This window comes from Haliotis rubra, unplaced genomic scaffold (genome assembly GCF_003918875.1).
Source record: "Haliotis rubra isolate DU_JTF1 unplaced genomic scaffold, ASM391887v1 Scf444, whole genome shotgun sequence".
Lineage (NCBI taxonomy): Eukaryota > Metazoa > Mollusca > Gastropoda > Lepetellida > Haliotidae > Haliotis > Haliotis rubra.
The window spans coordinates 306,753-326,331 of record NW_025767129.1 but is presented as its reverse complement, the minus strand read 5'-3'; positions in this window follow the sequence as shown (position 1 = coordinate 326,331).

Genomic DNA, 19,579 nt, shown 5'->3' with positions numbered 1-19,579 from the left:
TATCTCACCTAGGGTGATACATTGTCTCACTGTGTGCTTGTATCTGGTCTCACTGGTGTGTCTCACTTGTATCTCACTGGTAGGATGCTTGTGTCTGATACATGTTGTCTACTCGTGTGTGTGTCTCACTACATTGTGCTTGTATCTCACCTAGGGTGATACATTGTCTCACTGGTGTGCTTGTATCTCACCTAGGGTGATACATTGTCTCACTACTGGTGTGCTTGTATCTCACCTAGGGAGATACATTGTCTCACTGGTGTGCTTGTATCTCACCTAGGGTGATACATTGTCTCACTGGTGTGCTTGTATCTCACCTAGGGTGATACACTGTCTCACTGGTGTGCTTGTCTCACCTAGGTTACATGTGGTGTGCTTGTATCTGACCTAGACATTGTACACTGGTGTCTCACTAATACATGTGTCTCACTAGGGTGTGTCTCACTATCTGTATCTCACCTAGGGTGATACATTGTCTCACTGGTTGTGCTTGCTTGTATCTCACCTAGGGTAATACATTGTCTCACTGGTGTGCTTGTATCTCACCTAGGGGTGATACATTGATACATTGTCTCACTGGTGTGCTTGTATCTCACCTAGGGTCACTTGGTGTGCTGTGTATACATTGTCTCACTGGTGTGCTTGTATCTGAGATACCTAGGGTGATACATTGTCTCACTGGTGTGCTTGTATCTCACCTAGGGTGATACACTGTCTCACTGGTGTGCTTGTATCTCACCTAGGGTGATACATTGTCTCACTGGTGTGCTTGTATCTCACCTAGGGTGATACATTGTCTCACTGGTGTGCTTGTATCTCACCTAGGGTGATACATTGTCTCACTGGTGTGCTTGTATCTCTAGGAGATACACATTGTCTCACTGGTGTGATATCTCACCTACATACATTGTCTCACTGGTGTGCTTGTATCTCACCTAGGGATACATTGTCTCACTGGTGTGCTTGTATCTGACCTAGGGTGTAATACATTGTCTCACTGGTGTGCTTGTATCTCACCTAGGGTGATACATTGTCTCACTGGGTGATACACTGTCTCACTGGTGTGCTTGTATCTCAACTAGGGAGATACATTGTCTCACTGGTGTGCTTGTATCTCAGCTAGGATGATACGCTGTCTCACTGGTGTGCTTGTATCTCACCTAGGGAGATACATTGTCTCACTGGTGTGCTTGTATCTCACCTACGGAGTTACATTGCCTCACTGGTGTGCTTGTATCTCACCTAGGGTAATACATTGTCTCACTTGTGTGCTTGCACCTGACCTAGGGTGATACATTGTCTCACTGGTGTGCTTGTATATCACCTAGGGTAATACATTGTCTCACTGGTGTGGTTGTATCTCACCTAGGGTGATACATTGTCTCACTCTTGTGCTTGTATCTGACCGAGGGTAATACACTGTCTCACTGTTGTGCTTGTATCTCACCTAGGGTGATACATTGTCTCATTGGTGTGCTTGTATCTGACCTAAGGTGATACACTGTCTCACTGGTGTGCTTGTATCTCACCTAGGGTAATACATTGTGTCACTGGTGTGCTTCTATCTGACATAGGGTGATACATTGTCTCACTGGTGTGCTTGCATCTGACCTAAGGTAATACATTGTCTCACTGGTGTGCTTGTATCTCAACTAGGGAGATACATTGTCTCACTGGTGTGCTTGTATCTCACCTAGGGTGATACATTGTCTCACCAGTGTGCTTGTATCTCACCTAACGTGATACACTGTCTCACTGGTGTGCTTGTATTTCACCTAGGGAGATACATTGTCTCACTGGTGTGCTTGTATCTCACCTAGGGTGATACACTGTCTCACTGGTGTGCTTGTTTCTCACCTAGGGAGATACATTGTCTCACTGGTTTGCTTGTATCTCACCGAGGGAGATACATTGTCTCACTGGTGTGCTTGTATCTGACCTAGGGTAATACATTGTCTCACTGGTGTGCTTGTATCTGACCTAGGGTGATACACTGTCTCACTGGTGTGCTTGTATCTCACTTAGGGTGATACACTGTCTCACTGGTGTGCTTGTATCTCACCTAGGGTGATACACTGTCTCACTGGTGTGCTTGTATCTCACCTAGGGAGATACATTGTCTCACTGGTGTGCTTGTATCTCACCTAGGGAGATACATTGCCTCACTGGTGTGCTTGTATCTGACCTAGGGTGATACATTGTCTCACTGGTGTGCTTGTATCTCACCTAGGTTAATACATTGTCTCACTGGTGTGCTTGTATGTGACATAGGGTCATACATTGTCTCACTTGTGTGCTTGCACCTGACCTAGGGTAATACATTGTCTCACTGGTGTGCTTGTATATGACCTAGGAGTGATACATTGTCTCACAAGTGTGCTTGTATATGACTTAGGAGTGATACATTGTCTCACAAGTGTGCTTGTATCTGACGTAGGTGTGGTACATTGTCTCACTGGTGTGCGTATGTGTTTCCTCGCTTTGAACTGTAACGTCGGCCCCTTTTCCAATGTGGTCAAATGTATAGTTTTCATACGAGCAAACCAGAGCCCTTGTGCCCGTATTGTATCAATGAAGCCGAAGGTTATCACACTAGTGTTACACGCTGCTGCCGCCAGATGAGGCGGCTGTGGTTGCAGCAGTAGCAGCACAGTTTTCACACCCTATCAGCAGGAGAGACTATATCCCAGCATCGCGCCTAAAGTACATTCGTATGTTTCCAACAGGGTAATACTGGGCGGCAGTGTCAATATTTCAGCTGATTTAAACAACGTCTATCTATATGCGCCGAGGTGGATAATTTACTTACGGTAACAGATGTACTGATAGTTACAGGCTGGTAAATGACCTCGGCAAACATCCCTGGGTCTCACGCGTTGCATCTCACAGAAAACCTGCTCCTTTTTAATATCACCCACGACATGTACGGTTGATACATTTCCACACTGTTAATGATAGTAGGCATATACACGGATATGGATTTAGAAACACACTGGGTCGGAATGTGTTTGGTGAGGTTTACATGAAGACAGTGCGTGTACCCACCCACACGTCCCTCTCCCCCAACCCCATATACACGGATATGGATTTAGAGACACACTGGGTCGGAATGTGTTCGGTTAGGTTTACATGAAGACACTGCGTGTACCCACCCCACGTCCTCCCCATATACACGGATATGGATTTAGAGACACACTGGGTCGGAATGTGTTCGGTTAGGTTTACATGAAGACACTGCGTCCGCAGCCCCGACCACGTGTCATGCACCAGCACATACACTTCTAACGTCAAGCCACAGCGATCTTCAATCCCAACTGCATAGAATTCATTCACGCGTAAACCAGGTACAAAGTCGTCCTGTTAACAAGGACACCAGTGATATGTGTACATACATACACCAGGTACCCAGTCTCTGTTAACAAGGACACCAGTGATATTGACTACATACATGCACCAGTTAAAAGGACATCAGTGAGTCTCTACACCAGGTTAACAAGGACACCAGTGATATTGTACATACATGCACCAGGTACCCAGTCTCTGTTAACAAGGACACCAGTGATATTGTACATACATGCACCAGGTACTCAATCTCCTGTTAACAAGGACACCAAGGACACCAGTGATATTGTACATACATACACCAGGTACACCAGGTACTCAATCTCTGTTAACAAGGACACCAGTGATATTGTACATACATGCACAGGTACCAGGTACAAGGACACCAGTGATATTGTACATATATAGTCTCTGTTAACAAGGACACCAGTGATATTGTACATACATGCACCAGGTACCCAGTCTCTGTTAACAAGGACACCAGTGATATTGTACATACATGCACCAGGTACCCAGTCTCTGTTAACAAGGACACCAGTGATATTGTACATACATGCACCAGGTACCCAGTCTCTGTTAACAAGGACACCAGTGATATTGTACATACATGCACCAGGTACCCAGTCTCTGTTAACAAGGACACCGGGTGATATTGTACATACATGACACCAGGTACATCAAGGTCTCCTGTTAACAAGGACACCCGTGATATTGTACATACATGCACCAGGTACCCAGTCTCTGTTAACAAGGACACCAGTGATATTGTACATACATGCACCAGGTACTCAGTCTCTGTTAACAAGGACACCAGTGATATTGTACATACATGCACCAGGTACCCAGTCTCTGTTAATAAGGACCACAGGGATATTGTACATACATGCACCAGGTACCCAGTCTCTGTTAACAAGGACACCAGTGATATTGTACATACATGCACCAGGTACTCAATCTCCTGTTAACAAGGACACCAGTGATATTGTACATACATGCACCAGGTACCCAGTCTCTGTTAACAAGGACACCGGTGATATTGTACATACATGCACCAGGTACTCAATCTCCTGTTAACAAGGACACCCGTCATATTGTACATACATGCACCAGGTACCCAGTCTCTGTTAACAAGGACACCGGTGATATTGTACATACATGCACCAGGTACTCAATCTCCTGTTAACAAGGACACCAGTCATATTGTACATACATGCACCAGGTACCCAGTCTCTGTTAACAAGGACACCAGTGATATTGTACATACATGCACCAGGTACTCAATCTCTGTTAACAAGGACACCAGTGATATTGTACATACATGCACCAGGTACCCAGTCTCTGTTAACAAGGACACCAGTGATATTGTACATACATGCACCAGGTACCAATCTCTCTGTTAACAAGGACACCAGTAATATTGTACATACATGCACCAGGTACCCAGTCTCTGTTAACAAGGACACCAGTGATATTGTACATACATACACCAGGTACTCAGTCTCTGTTAACAAGGACACCAGTGATATTGTACATACATGCACCAGGTACCCAGTCTCTGTTAACAAGGACACCAGTGATATTGTACATACATGCACCAGGTACCCAGTCTCTGTTAACAAGGACACCAGTGATATTGTACATACATACACCAGGTACCCAGTCTCTGTTAACAAGGACACCAGTGATATTGTACATACATGCACCAGGTACCCAGTCTCTGTTAACAAGGACACCGGTGATATTGTACATACATGCACCAGGTACATACATGCACCAGGTACCCAGTCCTGTTAACAAGGACACCAGTGATATTGTACATACATGCACCAGGTACCCAGTCTCTGTTAACAAGGACCACAGGGATATTGTACATACATGCACCAGGTACCCAGTCTCTGTTAACAAGGACCACAGGGATATTGTACATACATGCACCAGGTACCCAGTCTCTGTTAACAAGGACACCAGGATATTGTACATACATACACCAGGTACCCAGACTCTGTTAACAAAGACAACAGTGATATTGTACATACACACACCGGGTACCCAGTCTCTGCTAACACGGACACCAGTGACATTTTAAGTACACATATCAGGTACCCAGTCCCTGTTAACAAGGACACCAGTGATATTGTACATACACACACCAGGTACCCAGTCTCTGTTAACAGGAACACCAGTGATATTGTACATACATACACCAGGTACCCAGTATCTGTTAACAAGGACACCAGTGATATTGTACATACATACACCAGGTACCCAGTCTCTGTTAACAAGGACACCAGTGATAGTGTACATGCATGCACAAGGTACCCAGTCTCTGTTAACAAGGACACCAGTGATATTGTACATACATGCACCAGGTACCCAGTCTCTGTTAACAAGGACACCAGTGATATTGTACATACATGCACCAGGTACCCAGTCTCTGTTAACAAGGACACCAGTGATATTGTACATACATGCACCAGGTACCCAGTCTCTGTTAACAAGGACACCAGTGATATTGTACATACATGCACCAGGTACCCAGTCTCTGTTAACAAGGACACCAGTGATATTGTACATACATGCACCAGGTACCCAGTCTCTGTTAACAAGGACACCAGTGATATTGTACATACATGCACCAGGTACCCAGTCTCTGTTAACAAGGACCACAGGGATATTGTACATACATGCACCAGGTACCCAGTCTCTGTTAACAAGGACACCAGTGATATTGTACATACACACACCAGGTACCCAGTCTCTGTTAACAAGGACACCAGTGATATTGTACATACACACCAGGTACCCAGTCTCTGTTAACAAGGACACCAGTGATATTGTACATACACACACCAGGTACCCAGTCTCTGTTAACAAGGACACCAGTGATATTGCACCCAGTATCTGTTACAACGAACACCAGTGGTACCCAGTCTCTGTTAACAAGGACACCAGTGATAGTGTACATACATACACCAGGTACAAAGTCTCTGTTAACTTGGACACCAGTGATATTGTACATGCATGCACAAGGTACCCAGTATCTGTTAACAAGGACACCAGTGATATTGTACATACATGCACCAGCTACCATGTGATTGTTAACAAGGACACAAATGATATTCTACATACATCCACCAGGTACCAAGTCTCTGTTAACAAGGACACCAGTGACATCGTACATAGAAACACCAGGTACCCAGACTCTGTTAACAAGGACACCAGTGATATTGTACATACATACACCACGTACCCAGTCTCTGTTAACAACGACACCAGTGATATTGTATATACTCTAACCAGGTACCCAGACTCTGTTAACAAAGACACCAGTGATATTGTACATACATACACCAGGTACCCAGTATCTGTTAACAAGGACACCAGGGATATTGTACATACATACACCAGGTACTCAATCTCCTGTTAACAAGGACACCAGTGATATTGTACATACATGCACCAGGTACCCAGTCTCTGTTAACAAGGACACCGGTGATATTGTACATACATCTCTGTTACAGGACACCAGGTACATACATACATCTGTTGTTAACAAGGACACCAGTGATATTGTACATACATACACCAGGTACCCAGTCTCTGTTAACAAGGACACCAGTGATATTGTACATACATGCACCAGGTACCCAGTCTCTGTTAACAAGGACACCGGTGATATTGTACATACATGCACCAGGTACCCAGTCTCTGTTAACAAGGACACCAGTGATATTGTACATACATACACACCAGGTACCCAGTCTCTGTTAACAAGGACACCAGTGATATTGTACATACATGCACCAGGTACCCAGTCTCTGTTAACAAGGACACCAGTGATATTGTACATACATGCACCAGGTACCCAGTCTCTGTTAACAAGGACACCAGTGATATTGTACATACATACACCAGGTACCCAGTCTCTGTTAACAAGGACACCAGTGATATTGTACATACATGCACCAGGTACCCAGTCTCTGTTAACAAGGACACCAGTGATATTGTACATACATGCACCAGGTACTCAATCTCCTGTTAACAAGGACACCAGTGATATTGTACATACATGCACCAGGTACCCAGTCTCTGTTTAACAAGGACACCAGTGATATTGTACATACATGCACCAGGTACCCAGTCTCTGTTAACAAGGACACCAGTGATATTGTACATACATGCACCAGGTACCCAGTCTCTGTTAACAAGGACACCGGTGATATTGTACATACATGCACCAGGTACTCAATCTCCTGTTAACAAGGACACCAGTGATATTGTACATACATGCACCAGGTACCCAGTCTCTGTTAACAAGGACACCAGTGATATTGTACATACATGCACCAGGTACCCAGTCTCTGTTAACAAGGACACACCAGTGATATTGTACATACAAACACCAGGTACCCAGTCTCTGTTAACAAGGACACCAGTGATATTGTACATACATGCACCAGGTACCCAGTCTCTGTTAACAAGGACACCAGTGATATTGTACATACATGCACCAGGTACCCAGTCTCTGTTAACAAGGACACCAGTGATATTGTACATACACACACACCAGGTACCCAGTCTCTGTTAACAAGGACACCAGTGATATTGTACATACACACACCAGGTACCCAGTCTCTGTTAACAAGGACACCAGTGATATTGTACATACACACACCAGGTACCCAGTCTCTGTTAACAAGGACACCAGTGATATTGTACATACATACACCAGGTACCCAGTCTCTGTTAACAAGGACACCAGTGATATTGTACATACATACACCAGGTACCCAGTCTCTGTTAACAAGGACACCAGTGATATTGTACATACATACACCAGGTACCCAGTCTCTGTTAACAAGGACACCAGTGATATTGTACATACATGCACACCAGGTACCCAGTCTCTGTTAACAAGGACACCAGTGATATTGTACATACATGCACCAGGTACCCAGTCTCTGTTAACAAGGACACCAGTGATATTGTACATACATGCACCAGGTACCCAGTCTCTGTTAACAAGGACACCAGTGATATTGTACATACATACACCAGGTACCCAGTCTCTGTTAACAAGGACACCAGTGATATTGTACATACATACACCAGGTACCCAGTCTCTGTTAACAAGGACACCAGTGATATTGTACATACATACACCAGGTACCCAGTCTCTGTTAACAAGGACACCAGTGATATTGTACATACATGCACCAGGTACCCAGTCTCTGTTAACAAGGACACCAGTGATATTGTACATACATGCACCAGGTACCCAGTCTCTGTTAACAAGGACACCAGTGATATTGTACATACATGTACATACAGTCTCACCAGGTACCCAGTCTCTGTTAACAAGGACACCAGTGATATTGTACATACATGCACCAGGTACCCAGTCTCTGTTAACAAGGACACCAGTGATATTGTACATACATGCACCAGGTACCCAGTCTCTGTTAACAAGGACACCAGTGATATTGTACATACATACACCAGGTACCCAGTCTCTGTTAACAAGGACACCAGTGATATTGTACATACATACACCAGTACCAGTCTCTGTTAACAAGGACACCAGTGATATTGTACATACATACACCAGGTACCCAGTCTCTGTTAACAAGGACACCAGTGATATTGTACATACATGCACCAGGTACCCAGTCTCTGTTAACAAGGACACCAGTGATATTGTACATACATACACCAGGTACCCAGTCTCTGTTAACAAGGACACCAGTGATATTGTACATACATGCACCAGGTACCCAGTCTCTGTTAACAAGGACACCAGTGATATTGTACATACATGCACCAGGTACCCAGTCTCTGTTAACAAGGACACCAGTGATATTGTACATACATACACCAGGTACCCAGTCTCTGTTAACAAGGACACCAGTGATATTGTACATACACACACCAGGTACCCAGTCTCTGTTAACAAGGACACCAGTGATATTGTACATACATACACCAGGTACCCAGTCTCTGTTAACAAGGACACCAGTGATATTGTACATACATACACCAGGTACCCAGTCTCTGTTAACAAGGACACCAGTGATATTGTACATACAAACACCAGGTACCCAGACTCTGTTAACAAGGACACCAGTGATATTGTACATACATACACCAGGTACCCAGTCTCTGTTAACAAGGACACCAGTGATATTGTACATACATACACCAGGTACCCAGTCTCTGTTAACAAGGACACCAGTGATATTGTACATACATACACCAGGTACCCAGTCTCTGTTAACAACAAGGACACCAGTGATATTGTACATACACTCACCAGGTACCCAGTCTCTGTTAACAAGGACACCAGTGATATTGTACATACATACACCAGGTACCCAGTCTCTGTTAACAAGGACACCAGTGATATTGTACATACATACACCAGGTACCCAGTCTCTGTTAACAAGGACACCAGTGATATTGTACATACATGCACCAGGTACCCAGTCTCTGTTAACAAGGACACCAGTGATATTGTACATACATACACCAGGTACCCAGTCTCTGTTAACAAGGACACCAGTGATATTGTACATACATGCACCAGGTACCCAGTCTCTGTTAACAAGGACACCAGTGATATTGTACATACATACACACCAGGTACCCAGTCTCTGTTAACAAGGACACCAGTGATATTGTACATACATACACCAGGTACCCAGTCTCTGTTAACAAGGACACCAGTGATATTGTACATACATACACCAGGTACCCAGTCTCTGTTAACAAGGACACCAGTGATATTGTACATACACATACACCAGGTACCCAGTCTCTGTTAACAATGACACCAGTGATATTGTATATACATACACCAGGTACCCAGTCTCTGTTAACAAGGACACCAGTGATATTGTACATACAAACACCAGGTACCCAGTCTCTGTTAACAAGGACACCAGTGATATTGTACATACATACACCAGGTACCCAGTCTCTGTTAACAAGGACAACAGTGATAGCATACTTACATACACCTGGTACCCAGTCTTTGTTAACAACGACACCAGTGATATTGTACATACATGCACCAGCTACCATGTGTTTGTTAACAAGGACACCAGTGATATTGTACATACATACACCAGGTACCCAGTCTTTGTTAACAAGAACACCAGTGATATTGTACATACACACACCGGGTACCCAGTCTCTGTTAACAAGGACACCAGTGATATTGTACATACATACACCAGGTACCCAGTCTCTGTTAACAAGGACACCAGTGATATTGTACATACATACACCAGGTACCCAGTCTCTGTTAACAAGGACACCAGTGATATTGTACATACATGCACCTGGTACCCAGTCTCTGTTAACAAGGACACCAGTGATATTGTACATACATACACCTGGTACCCAGTCTTTGTTAACAATGACACCAGTGATATTGTACATACATACACCAGGTACCCAGTGTTTGTTAACAAGGACACCAGTGATATTGTACATACAACACCAGGTACCCAGTCTCTGTTAACAAGGACACCAGTGATATTGTACATACATGCACAAGGTACCCAGTCTCTGTTAACAAGGACAACAGTGATAGTGTACATACATACACCAGGTACCCAGTCTTTGTTAACAAGGACACCAGTGATATTGTACATACAAACACCAGGTACCCAGACTCTGTTAACAAGGACACCAGTGATAGTGTACATACATACACCAGGTACCCAGTCTCTGTTAACAAGGACACCAGTGATATTGTACATACATACACCAGGTACCCAGTCTCTGTTAACAAGGACACCAGTGATATTGTACATACATACACCAGGTACCCAGTCTCTGTTAACAAGGACACCAGTGATATTGTACATACATGCACCAGGTACCCAGTCTCTGTTAACAAGGACACCAGTGATATTGTATATACATACACCAGGTACCCAGTCTCTGTTAACAAGGACACCAGTGATATTGTACATACATACACCAGGTACCCAGTCTCTGTTAACAAGGACACCAGTGATATTGTACATACATGCACCAGGTACCCAGTCTCTGTTAACAAGGACACCAGTGATATTGTACATACACACACCAGGTACCCAGTCTCTGTTAACAAGGACACCAGTGATATTGTTAACAAGGTACCCAGTCTCTGTTACCAAGGAGTGATATTGTACATACATACACCAGGTACCCAGTCTCTGTTAACAAGGACACCAGTGATATTGTACATACATGCACCAGGTACCCAGTCTCTTGTTAACAAGGACAGGACACAGTGATATTGTACATACATACACCAGGTACCCAGTCTCTGTTAACAAGGACACCAGTGATATTGTACATACATACACCAGGTACCCAGTCTCTGTTAACAAGGACACCAGTGATATTGTACATACATACACCAGGTACCCAGTCTCTGTTAACAAGGACACCAGTGATATTGTACATACATACACCAGGTACCCAGTCTCTGTTAACAAAGGACACCAGTGATATTGTACATACATACACCAGGTACCCAGTCTCTGTTAACAAGGACACCAGTGATATTGTACATACATACACCAGGTACCCAGTCTCTGTTAACAAGGACACCAGTGATATTGTACATACATGCACCAAGGTACCCAGTCTCTGTTAACAAGGACAACAGTGATATTGTACATACATACACCAGGTACCCAGTCTTTGTTAACAAGGACACCAGTGATATTGCACATACAAACACCAGGTACCCAGACTCTGTTAACAAGGACACCAGTGATAGTGTACATACATACACCAGGTACCCAGTCTTTGTTAACAAGGACACCAGTGATATTGTACATACATACACCAGGTACCCAGTCTCTGTTAACAAGGACACCAGTGATATTGTACATACATACACCAGGTACCCAGTTTCTGTTAACAAGGACACCAGTGATAGTGTACATACATGCACCAGATACCCGATCTCTGTTAACAAGGACACCAGTGATAGTGTATATACATAAACCAGGTTCCCAGTCTCTGTGAACAAGTACACCAGTGATATTGTACATACATACACCAGGTACCCAGTATCTGTTAACAAGGACACCAGTGATATTGTACATACATGCACCAGGTACCCAGTCTCTGTTAACAAGAACACCCGTCATATTGTACATACACACACCAGGTACCCAGTCTTTGTTAACAAGGACCCCAGGGATATTGTACATACATACACCAGGTACCCAGTCTCTTTTAACAAGGACAGCAGTGATAGTGTACATACATGCACCAGGTACCCAGTCTCTGTTAACAAGGACACCAGTGATATTGTACATACATACACCAGGTACCCAGTCTCTGTTAACAAGGACACCAGTGATATTGTACATACATACACCAGGTACCCAGTCTCTGTTAACAAGGACACCAGTGATATTGTACATACATACACCAGGTACCCAGTCTCTGTTAACAAGGACACCAGTGATATTGTACATACATACACCAGGTACCCAGTCTCTGTTAACAAGGACACCAGTGATATTGTACATACATACACCAGGTACCCAGTCTTTGTTAACAAGGACACCAGTGATATTGCACATACAAACACCAGGTACCCAGACTCTGTTAACTTGGACACCAGTGATAGTGTACATACATGCACAAGGTACCCAGTCTATGTTAACAAGGAGAACAGTGATAGTATACTTACATACACCTGGTACCCAGTCTTTGTGAACAATGACACCAGTGATATTGCACATCCAAACACCAGATACCCAGACTCTGTTAACAAGGACACCAGTGATAGTGGACATACATACACCAGGTACCCTGTGCTTGTTAACAAGGACACCAGTGATATTGTACATACATACACCAGGTACCCAGTCTTTGTTAACAAGGACACCAGTGATATTGTACATACATACACCAGGTACCCAGTCTCTGTTAACAAGGACACCAGTGATAGTGTACATACATGCACCAGGTACCCAGTCTCTGTTAACAAGGACACCAGTGATATTGTACATACATACACCAGGTACCCAGTCTCTTGTTAACAAGGACACCAGTGATATTGTACATACATACACCAGGTACCCAGTCTTTGTTAACAAGGACACCAGTGATATTGTACATACATACACCAGGTACCCAGTCTCTGTTAACAAGGACACCAGTGATATTGTACATACATGCACCAGGTACCCAGTCTCTGTTAACAAGGACACCAGTGATAGTGTATATACATACACCAGGTTCCCAGTCTCTGTGAACAAGTACACCAGTGATATTGTACATACATACACCAGGTACCCAGTATCTGTTAACAAGGACACCAGTGATATTGTACATGCATGCACTAGGTACCCAGTCTCTGTTAACAAGGACACCAGTCATATTGTACATACACACACCAGGTACCCAGTCTTTGTTAACAAGGACACCAGTGATATTGTACATACATACACCAGGTACCCAGTCTCTGTTAACAAGGACAGCAGTGATAGTGTACATACATGCACCAGGTACCCAGTCTCTGTTAACAAGGACACCAGTGATATTGTACATACATACACCAGGTACCCAGTCTCTGTTAACAAGGACACCAGTGATATTGTACATACATACACCAGGTACCCAGTCTTTGTTAACAAGGACACCAGTGATATTGTACATACATACACCAGGTACCCAGTCTTTGTTAACAAGGACACCAGTGATATTGTACATACATACACCAGGTACCCAGTTTCTGTTAACAAGGACACCAGTGATATTGTACATACATACACCAGGTACCCAGTCTCTGTTAACAAGGACACCAGTGATATTGTACATACATGCACCAGGTACCCAGTCTCTGTTAACAAGGACACCAGTGATATTGTATATACATTCACCAGGTCCCCAGTCTCTGTTAACAAGGACACCAGTGATATTGTACATACATACACCAGGTACCCAGTCTCTGTTAACAAGGACACCAGTGATATTGTACATACATGCACCAGGTACCCAGTCTCTGTTAACAAGGACACCAGTGATATTGTACATACATGCACCAGGTACCCAGTCTCTGTTAACAAGGACACCAGTGATATTGTACATACATACACCAGGTACCCAGTCTCTGTTAACAAGGACACCAGTGATATTGTACATACATACACCAGGTACCCAGTCTTTGTTAACAAGGACACCAGTGATATTGTACATACATACACCAGGTACCCAGTCTCTGTTAACAAGGACACCAGTGATATTGTACATACATACACCAGGTACCCAGTCTCTGTTAACAAGGACACCAGTGATATTGTACATACATACACCAGGTACCCAGTCTCTGTTAACAAGACACCAGTGATATTGTACATACATGCACCAGGTACCCAGTCTCTGTTAACAAGGACACCAGTGATATTGTACATACATGCACCAGGTACCAAGTCTTTGTTAACAAGGACACCAGTGATATTGTACATACATACACCAGGTACCCAGTCTCTGTTAACAAGGACACCAGTGATATTGTACATACACACACCAGGTACCCAGTCTCTGTTAACAAGGACACCAGTGATATTGTACATACACACACCAGGTACCCAGTCTCTGTTAACAAGGACACCAGTGATATTGTACATACATGCACCAGGTACCCAGTCTCTGTTAACAAGGACACCAGTGATATTGTACATACATACACCAGGTACCCAGTCTCTGTTAACAAGGACACCAGTGATATTGTACATACATACACCAGGTACCAAGTCTTTGTTAACAAGGACACCAGTGATATTGTACATACATCCACCAGGTACCCAGACTCTGTTAACAAGGACACCAGTGATATTGTACATACATACACCGGGTACCCAGTCTCTGTTAACAAGGACACCAGTGATATTGTACATACATCCACCAGGTACCCAGTCTTTGTTAACAAGGACCCCAGTGATATTGTACATACATACACCAGGTACCCAGTCTCTGTTAACAAGGACACCAGTGATAGTGTACATACATGCACCAGGTACCCAGTCTCTGTTAACAAGGACACCAGTGATATTGTACATACATACACCAGGTACCCAGTCTCTGTTAACAAGGACACCAGTGATATTGTACATACATACACCAGGTACCCAGTCTCTGTTAACAAGGACACCAGTGATATTGTACATACATGCACCAGGTACCCAGTCTCTGTTAACAAGGACACCAGTGATAGTGTATATACATACACCAGGTTCCCAGTCTCTGTTAACAAGTACACCAGTGATATTGTACATACATACACCAGGTACCCAGTATCTGTTAACAAGGACACCAGTGATATTGTACATACATGCACTAGGTACCCAGTCTCTGTTAACAAGGACAACAGTGATATTGTACATACAAACACCAGGTACCCAGTCTTTGTTAACAAGGACACCAGTGATATTGTACATACATACACCAGGTACCCAGTCTCTGTTAACAAGGACACCAGTGATATTGTACATACATACACCAGGTACCCAGTCTTCTGTTAACAAGGACACCAGTGATATTGTACATACATACACCAGGTACCCAGTCTTTGTTAACAAGGACACCAGTGATATTGTACATACATACACCAGGTACCCAGTCTCTGTTAACAAGGACACCAGTGATATTGTACATACATACACCAGGTACCCAGTCTCTGTTAACATGGACACCAGTGATATTGTACATACATACACCAGGTACCCAGTCTTTGTTAACAAGTACACCGGTGATATTGTACATACATGCACCAGGTACACAGTCTCTCTTAACAAGGACACCAGTGATATTGTACATACATGCACCAGCTACCAAGTCTTTGTTAACAAGGACACCAGTGATATTGTACATACATACACCAGGTACCCAGTCTCTGTTAACAAGGACACCAGTGATATTGTACATACACACACCAGGTACCCAGTCTCTGTTAACAAGGACACCAGTGATACTGTACATACACACACCAGGTACCCAGTCTCTGTTAACAAGGACACCAGTGATATTGTACATACATGCACTAGGTACCCAGTCTCTGTTAACAAGGACACCAGTGATATTGTACATACATACACCAGGTACCCAGTCTCTGTTAACAAGGACACAAGTGATATTGTACATACATACACCAGGTACCAAGTCTTTGTTAACAAGGACACCAGTGATATTGTACATACATACACCAGGTACTCAGACTCTGTTAACAAGGACACCAGTGATATTGTACATACATACACCAGGTACCCAGTCTCTGTTAACAAGTACACCAGTGATATTGTACATACACACACCCGGTACCCAGTCTTTGTTAACAAGGACCCAGGGATATTGTACATACATACACCAGGTACCCAGTCTCTTTTAACAAGGACAGCAATGATAGTGTACATACATGCACTAGTTACCCAGTCTCTGTTAACAAGGACACCAGTGATATTGTACATACATACACCAGGTACCCAGTCTCTGTTAACAAGGACACCAGTGATATTGTACATACATACACCAGGTACCCAGTCTTTGTTAACAAGGACACCAGTGATATTGTACATACATGCACCAGGTACACAGTCTCTGTTAACAAGGACACAGTGATATTGTACATACATGCACCAGGTACCAAGTCTTTGTTAACAAGGACACCAGTGATATTGTACATACATACACCAGGTACCCAGACTCTGTTAACAAGGACACCAGTGATATTGTACATACACACACCAGGTACCCAGTCTCTGTTAACAAGGACACCAGTGATATTGTACATACACACACCGGGTACCCAGTCTCTGTTAACAAGGACACCAGTGATATTGTACATACATACACCAGGTACCCAGTCTCTGTTAACAAGTACACCAGTGATATTGTACATACATACACCAGGTACCCAGTCTCTGTTAACAAGGACACCAGTGATAGTGTACATACATACACCTGGTACCAAGTCTTTGTTAACAAGGACACCAGTGATATTGTACCTACATCCACCAGGTACTCAGACTCTGTTAACAAGGACACCAGTGATATTGTACATACACACACCGGGTACCCAGTCTCTGCTTACAAGGACACCAGTGATATTGTACATACATGCACTAGGTACCCTGTCTCTGTGAACAAGCACACCAGTGATATTGTACATATATACTCCAGGTACCCGGTCTCTGTTAACAAGGACACAAGTGATAGTGTACATACATACACCAGGTACCCAGTCTCTGTTAACAAGGACACCAGTGATATTGTACATGCATACACCAGGTACCCAGTCTCTGTTAACAAGGACACCAGTGATATTGTACATACATGCACCAGGTACCCAGTCTCTGTTAACAAGGACACCAGTGATAGTGTATATACATACACCAGGTTCCCAGTCTCTGTGAACAAGTACACCAGTGATATTGTACATACATACACCAGGTACCCAGTATCTGTTAACAAGGTCACCAGTGATATTGTACATGCATGCACTAGGTACCCAGTCTCTGTTAACAAGAGCACCCGTCATATTGTACATACATACACCAGGTACCCAGCCTTTGTTAACAAGGACACCAGTGATATTGTACATACATACACCAGGTACCCAGTCTCTGTTAACAAGGACACCAGTGATATTGTACATACATACACCAGGTACCCAGTCTTTGTTAACAAGTACACCAGTGATATTGTACATACATACACCAGGTACCCAGTCTTTGTTAACAAGGACACCAGTGATATTGTACATACATACACCAGGTACCCAGTCTTTGTTAACAAGGACACCAGTGATATTGTACATACATACACCAGGTACCCAGTCTCTGTTAACAAGGACACCAGTGATATTGTACATACATACACCAGGTACCCAGTCTTTGTTAACAAGTACACCGGTGATATTGTACATACATGCACCAGGTACACAGTCTCTCTTAACAAGGACACCCCTGATATTGTACATACATGCACCAGCTACCAAGTCTTTGTTAACAAGGACACCAGTGATATTGTACATACATACACCAGGTACCCAGTCTCTGTTAACAAGGACACCAGTGATATTGTACATACACACACCAGGTACCCAGTCTCTGTTTACAAGGACACCAGTGATACTGTACATACACACACCGGGTACCCAGTCTCTGCTTACAAGGACACCCCTGATATTGTACATACATGCACTAGGTACCCGGTCTCTGTTAACAAGTACACCAGCGATATTGTACATACATACTCCAGGTACCCAGTCTCTGTTAACAAGGACACAAGTGATAGCGTACATACATACACCAGGTACCAAGTCTTTGTTAACAAGGACACCAGTGATATTGTACATACATCCACCAGGTACTCAGACTCTGTTAACAAGGACACCAGCGATATTGTACATACATACACCGGGTTCCCAGTCTCTGTGAACAAGTACACCAGTGATATTGTACATACACACACCAGGTACCCAGTCTTTGTTAACAAGGACCCCAGGGATATTGTACATACATACACCAGGTACCCAGTCTCTTTTAACAAGGACAGCAATGATAGTGTACATACATGCACTCGTTACCCAGTCTCTGTTAACAAGGACACCAGTGATATTGTACATACATACTCCAGGTACCCAGTCTCTGTTAACAAGGACACCAGTGATATTGTACATACATACACCAGGTACCCAGTCTTTGTTAACAAGTACACCGGTGATATTGTACATACATGCACCAGGTACACAGTCTCTCTTAACAAGGACACCGGTGATATTGTACATACATGCACCAGCTACCAAGTCTTTGTTAACAAGGACACCAGTGATATTGTACATACATACACCAGGTACCCAGACTCTGTTAACAAGGACACCAGTGATATTGTACATACACACACCAGGTACCCAGTCTCTGTTAACAAGGACACCAGTGATATTGTACATACACACACCGGGTACCCAGTCTCTGCTTACAAGGACACCCCTGATATTGTACATACATGCACTAGGTACCCTGTCTCTGTTAACAAGTACACCAGCGATATTGTACATACATACTCCAGGTACCCAGTCTCTGTTAACAAGGACACAAGTGATAGTGTACATACATACACCTGCTACCAAGTCTTTGTTAACAAGGACACCAGTGATATTGTACCTACATCCACCAGGTACTCAGACTCTGTTAACAAGGACACCAGTGATATTGTACATACA